The sequence below is a fragment of the Mirounga leonina genome, unplaced genomic scaffold (assembly GCF_011800145.1).
Source record: "Mirounga leonina isolate KUSES-001 unplaced genomic scaffold, KU_Mleo_1.0 Mir_150, whole genome shotgun sequence".
In the NCBI taxonomy this organism is placed as follows: domain Eukaryota; kingdom Metazoa; phylum Chordata; class Mammalia; order Carnivora; family Phocidae; genus Mirounga; species Mirounga leonina.
In genome coordinates this window covers 23,856,727-23,863,787 of record NW_023270374.1, presented here as the reverse complement: position 1 = coordinate 23,863,787, position 7,061 = coordinate 23,856,727, and the positions used below count along the sequence as shown (strand labels likewise).

Sequence of the window (7,061 nt, the reverse complement as noted above, 5' to 3'; positions counted from 1 at the left end):
GGATATTCAGAAGAAATATATTGGACCATGCAAGAAAAATTTCTATGGAAAGCTTTAGACTACCAAGCCTCACACGTTGATGATACATTAGGTATCAATTGGGTTAAGCTAAGAGGAGAGCTGATGAATAACTCTCAAATTGCAGAGCAGTTGGAAAAACAAGCTACTAAAACTAATAAACAATTTGATAAGGGAGAATTCTTATGCATAGCTAATCAAGAATCTGCTTTAACTATACACCTCTAAAATGATATTTTCAAAGGCTATTTTACCTAAAACCAATATTTTACTTTTTAAAAATCATCCTATCATAATATTAATCATGGCTTTATTATGTGTACTTCTTTGGGCTTGTTGGATATATAGAATATTAATTAAGAGCTCAAAGAGAAATCAACACTACAGTGCAAATTTCATGGAGAATCTGCTACTACAAAATAGTATCTAAAGGGAAAATGATTGTAGGGAAACTGAATAGAACCTTACTGGGGCATGTTGAAAAATGTGACTAATCTTATGTGCTATGTACATTGTCAGGAGCAAACATAAGAGGTAATATGAAGAATTATAAAGATTAGAACATCAAAGCAAACCTGATCAGGAATTATAAAAAACAGGATGTGAGAGTGAGCTCAGTGTAAGTACCAATGCAAATTGGTTATCCCCTGTTTGCTAAAAGTAAACGGTAGTTCAGGTTTAGGTATTTTCATTATTCCATTTACCCCTCTATTAGATTGTCCATAAAAATTCATTATTTTCTTAGTTGTGTCATTGAAATTTAAAATATACATCATTGAGCTATTAAAATATAATATAAATTAGGAAGTTTACCACTTCTTGGACAATGTAAGAGCTTTATGACAAGTTAACCCATATATTCTCCTTCCAAATTATACCTTGTTTCTGTCATGTTTTTACGGTTTAAAAACATGTGATATTAATATTACTGTTTTATGTACTTATCATTCATGGGGTTCCTGGCTGGCTCAGTCCATAGAGCATGTGACTCTTGATCTCTGGGTTGTAAGTTTGAGCCCCACGTTGGGTGTAGAGATTTCTTAAAAATAAAATCTTAGGAGCACCTGTGTGGTTCATTCGGTTAAGCATCTGCCTTCAGTTCAGGTCATGATCTCAGGGTCCTGGCATGGAGCCCCGCGTTGGCTCCCTGCTCAGCAGGGAGTCTGTTTCTCCCTCTCTCTCTGCTCCCTCCTACCCTGCTCATGCTCTCTCTCACTCTCTCAAATAAATAAATAAAATCTTTTTTTTAAAAATCTTTTAAAAAAAAGCACTACAACATACCTATCATTCATTCAAATTTGCTCACAACTTTTTCAATGAACTATCTTGTGGAATAATCTTTACTACATTCAGTAAAGTAAACAAATCAGAAGTGTACAATACAGGAATTATCCCAAGGTGAACACACGGTGAAACCCCCATTTAGGTTAAGAAATATGATATTATTTCCAACTCAGAAGCCCTGATTTTGTTCCTACCCTGTCACTATCCACACACCCTCACCAAAGTTAACTACACTCCCAAATTTAATTCTATCATAGATATCCTAATTGGTTTTGCCTGTTTTTAAACTTGACATAAATGGAACGTACATAAGTATGCTTTTGTGTCTGGCTCATCATTATGTTTGTAAGATTCACGTGGTGATAAGCATTGGATTTTTTTCCAGTTCAGAGTCATTTATGAATATTACTACTATGAATACTACTATTCTTGTTCATGTTTTTTAATGCACATATATAGGCATTTCTGTTGGAGAAATTGATAGGTCATAGATATGCATGTGATAACCTTTTGTAGCTACAGTCAAATAGTTTCCCAAAGGGGTTGTACCATTTTAACACATCCCACCAATCTTTGCTATTGTCAGTCTTTATTAATTTTAGCCATTCTGGTGTTCATGTGTAATGGTAGCTCATTGTGGTTTTAATTTGCATTTTTAATAACCATTGTGGTTGAGAGCCTTATCTTATGATTATTGGTCATCTGGCTATTTTTGTTTTGTGAAATGTCTGCTCAAGACTTTGCCTTTCTTTTCTCTTGCATTGTGGTCTGAATTTTTCTTAATGATTTATAAGAAATTCTTACATAGTCTAGATACAATATCTTTGTTGTTTATATGTTCTAAAAAAATGGGGTGCCTGGTGGCTCAGGCGGTTAAGCGTCTGCCTTTAGCTCAGGTCATGATCTCAGGGTCCTAGGATTGAGCCCCATGTCACCCTGCTCAGCAGGGAGTCTGGATCTCCCTCTCCCTCTGCCTCTCCCTAACCCCCTGCTCGTGCACACATGCTCTCTCTCTCTCAAAATAAATAAATAAAATCTTTAAAATAAATAAAAATAAAAATAGCTTCCACAACTTTATGGCTTTTCTTTTCTCTGTCTTACTGACATTTTTTGTTCAATAAGTGTTCCTAATTTTAATGAGGTCAAATTTGTCTCTTTTCCTTTACAGTTAGTATATTCTATGTCCTGTTTAAAAATCTTCACTTATGCTAAGGTCATAAGCATATTCTCCTATGTTCCTTCTAGAAACTTAGTAAGAAGGTTTACATTCTTTTCTTTTTTTTAAAGATTTTATTTATTCATTCATGAGAGACAGAGAGAGAGAGGCAGAGGGAGAAGCAGGCTTCCAAGGAGCAGGGAGCCCGATGCGGGACTCGATCCCAGGACTCTGAGATCATGACCTGAGCCGAAGGCAGATGCTTAACCATCTGAGCCACCCAGGTGCCTGAGGGTTTTACATTCTTATTAACATCTATAATCCATATGGAATTGATTTTAGTGGATGGTGTGAGAGGCTAAGTTTCATTTTTTTCTATGTGGATATCCAAAGCACCATTTATTGAAAACACTGTCCTTTCTTCTTTACTCTGTTGTGCCACTTTCTCAGAAATCAACTAGCTATGGATGACTAGATCTATTTCTGTACTCTGTTTCGTTTCCTTTGTTTATTTTTACCTCAACATCACACTTTCCGAATTACTATAGCTTTATAATAAATCTTAAAATATTGAAATTTAAATCCTACAACTTTGTTCTTCAAGATTATCTTGATTATTCTTTGCCCACTTATGTCTATAAATCTTTGAATCAGAATTTTCACAAAGAGAAAATACAGGGGATTTTGATTGTGATCACACTGAATCTACAGATCAATTTGGAGAATATAGACATCATGTAGGAGGTAAAGTTCTCCATCTGTTTCACTCTTCTTGAATATATCTCAATTTCTTAGTTTCCCGTGTAGAAATCTTGAATTTCTCTGGATTTGTTCCTAGTTACTTGATGTTTTTTATTCCACTATAAATGTGTCTTTTCTTTTACCTTTATTCTCTCTCTCTCTTCTTTTTTTTTTTGCAGAATTTTTTGTGTCGGTGCATTTATTTAAATAATTTTTCTCAAAAAGGGAGAAAATACCTTAAGTAGTCCTAATGTCTTTTCCCTTCAGCTTTATTGAGATAAAATTAACATGTAACACTGTGTAAGTTTGAGGTGTATAATGCGTTGATTTGATACACTTATATATTGCAAAATGATTACCACTGTAGCGTTAGCTAATGCCTCCATCATGTCACATAATTACCATTTCCTTTTTGTGGTGACATTTAAGATCTACTCCCTTGGTTACTTTTAATTATACAATACTGTATTGTTAACTTTAATCACCATGCTGTACATTAGATCTCCATAACTTATCCATCTTATAACTGGGAGTTTGTACCCTTTGCCACTGTCTCTCCATTTCACCCCACCCACCCACAGTCCCTGGCAACCACCATTCTACCCTCTGTTTCTACTGGATAATCTAACTTCATTTTCTAATTGTTGTTAACCTTGTATCCAGAAAAGTTAATAAACTTTCTTATTAATTCTAATAGTTTACTTGTAGATTCTTTCTAATTTTCTACAAAGACATGTAGATGGGCGTTAATTCCTACCTTCCAGGATTGTTGTGAGGATAACAAGGATAATGATGATGATTGCTAACAATTAATGAGCACCTACTATTTTTCAGGAGTTGTTCTCCTTTTAAAAGAACAACTTTCAAAAATGAACCAAAATGCGACTGTCGTGTTAGATTCAGCTTCTCAGATGTAAATGTAGTCAGAAAACCCAGAAGCTCAGGAGGATGAATTGCAGGCCCTGGTGAGTATTTATGATGGAGATGCATTTGAAAAAACAAGAGTCTGTCCAAGGTGGAGAACTTTTCACAAAATTTCAAGGTATTTTTGAGTGCTATCTTAGCTATCTTAGACAACCTACAGGAAGACCACCATGGCAGTGTGGTCCTGTTTGCCTGGATGCAATTTCTTAAGGAAGAGATCCTAGCTGACTATTGTCTCTTTTGACCTCAAGATGGGGTTCTCAGAAGAAGGTGCAGAGAAGGATGGCTCAAGCCTCTACCACAGAGCTAGATTTTGCAGGACCTGATAGACCTGATGTAGACAAGAAGTTGTGGATGAGACCCATGCAGGATGTGGAATTATAGTTGAGTCTGGTCCAGGAAATCTTGGACTCTGATCAAGCTCAGCAGATAATATGCTTTTAATAAGTAAATTGCTCCTGTGTAATAACTGTTTCTGTGAGAAGGTAGATAGTGAATGAGTGAATGCATGTACTTTTTGGAGTACATACTGCAAAGCCTGTCTGAAGGACAGCTTTCAGATCCAGATCAGAGATGGTCAAGTTCCATGCCTCAACTGCCCAGAACCCAAGTGCGCTTTGGTGGCCATTCTTGGTCAGGTCAAAGAACTAGTGGAAGCAGAGTTATTTACCCAGGATGACTGCCTTCCCCTCCAGCCAACTTGGACCTGATGGCCGATGTGATGTACTGCCCCTGCTCACGCGGCCAGCTGCCTGATATGCGGGAACCCAGCTGTACGATGGACACCTGCTCTGGCTGCAACTTTTCCTTCTATACCTTGTGCAGACTGACCTACCTTAGGGTCTCTCCTTGTAAAATGCAGAACAAATTAATAGTTTTATGAAATGAGTACTTGCAAGCAAATGAGGTCAATAAAAGACTTTTGGGGGGCGCCTGGGTGGCTCAGTTGGTTAAGCAACTGCCTTCGGCTCGGGTCATGATCCTGGAGTCCCGGGATCGAGTCCTGCATGGGCTTCCTGCTCGGCAGGGAGTCTGCTTCTCCCTCTGACCCTTCCCCCTCTCATGCTCTCTCTCTCTCTATCTCATATAAATAAATAAAAATCTTTAAAAATAAAATTAAAAAAGAGACTTTTGGAAAGCACTGGAAGAGATGGAAAGTAAGAAGTGACTAGAAAAGAACTCAAAAAGCTGCTCATGTTGTGGGAATCCCATGGAGAAATTAGATAGATGTAACAAGAGGGCATGTCCTGATTATATGCAATATTTCTGCTGGATTGGGTTCTCTCTCTGGAGCAAACCCTTATAAACACTTTACTGATCCTTCTTCCCCGTGTTTTCACTGGTTGTTCCAGGCTGTGGATGTTAATGGAGATATTTGAGAAGATGAGATTGAAGACTAGTTACCTCCTCCTGCTCAAGATATGGGAGTGGAATGGTTTGCCTTAATTTCGTTAAATACACAGAGTAACTTTGTAGAATTTTTAGGGTACTGTTCATTCACTCTTCCTATGTAAAAGATATGGAAGAGCAAGGTTTATATTTTCATACGGTACTACTTATTTAGGAACATTCATACATTTTTCAATGAACATAACTGGGAAAATTATAAGCCAAAGTTTCAGAAAATAAAGACTAGATATTAAACATAAATATTGCAATGTGTCCAAAGCTCTGAATAGCTAAAAATTAAATATTTATTGGTTGAAGGAGAGTGGGAGATACAGGCTTCCAGTTATGGAATGAATAATTCATGGAAACAAAAGGCACAGCGTAAGGAATACAGTCAATGATACTGTAATAGCAATGTATGGAGACAGACGGTAGGTACACTTGGGGTGAGCATAGCATAATGTATAAACTTGTCAAATCACTATATTTTACATCAGAAGCCTATGTAACATTGTGTGTCAACTATATTCAAATAAAAATAAATATATAAAAATAAATAAAAGTTAAATATTTATTTTCTTTCTCAAGCTTTAGGTAAAGAGAAGGGTCAAGAGTTATATTTATAGACCCTTTCGCCTCTAAGAAGCATCCCTCTAAGATATTTTATGTGAGCCCACTTGGTACTACCTCTTAAAATTGGGATGGGCAGAAGCCTTATTAAAACTGTACTGAGAGAAAGACATGTATCATATGACCTCACTGATATGAGGAATTCTTAATCTCAGGAAACAAACTGAGGGTTGCTGGAGTGGGGGGTGGGGTGGGAGGGATGGGATGGCTGGGTGATAGACATTGGGGAGGGTATGTGCTATGGTGAGCGCTGTGAATTGTGCAAGATTCAACAGAATCACAGATCTGTACCTCTGAAACAAATAATGCAATATATGTTAAGAAAAAAAAAAAAAGAAGAAGATAGCAGGAGAGGAAGAACGAAGGGGGGGAAATCGGAGGGGGAGACGAACCATGAGAGACGATGGACTCTGAAAAACAAACTGAGGGTCTAGAGGGGAGGGGGGTGGGAGGATGGGTTAGCCTGGTGATGGTTATTAAAGAGGGCACGTTCTGCATGGAGCAGTGGGTGTTATGCACAAACAATGAGTCATGGAACACTACATCAAAAACTAATGATGTAATGTATGGTGATTAACATAATAATAAAAAATTTTAAAAAAAACTACTGAGAACCTCATCTCATTTACTCCATGTTACATTCCTTTCAACCTGAATTTCTGCTAAGTTAGTTCTCTTTGGAGGGAACCCTTTACTCTATAACTGATTGGATGTCATTTTGATCTACTGCTTTTCAGAACAGAAATTTATAGATAATTTTTAAAATATTTTAATACCAACAAAGACTGTGGGTCACTTCATATTTCTTAGTGGTGTATAGTCCATTGGTTTTGAGTCAAGTCTAGAATTTAATGATACTGCCTCAGAAGAATTTCAACCCCATTCAACTTTCCTGGGCAGTAAAGCCTAGATTCAAAAT

General features: G+C 37.0%; 1 pseudogene; it reads left to right on the top strand.

The window, feature by feature from the left end:
- The first annotated feature begins 4,253 nt into the window (after nt 1-4,253).
- On the top strand, nt 4,254-5,523 carry LOC118011114 (annotated as a pseudogene).
- The last annotated feature ends 1,538 nt before the right edge of the window (nt 5,524-7,061 follow it).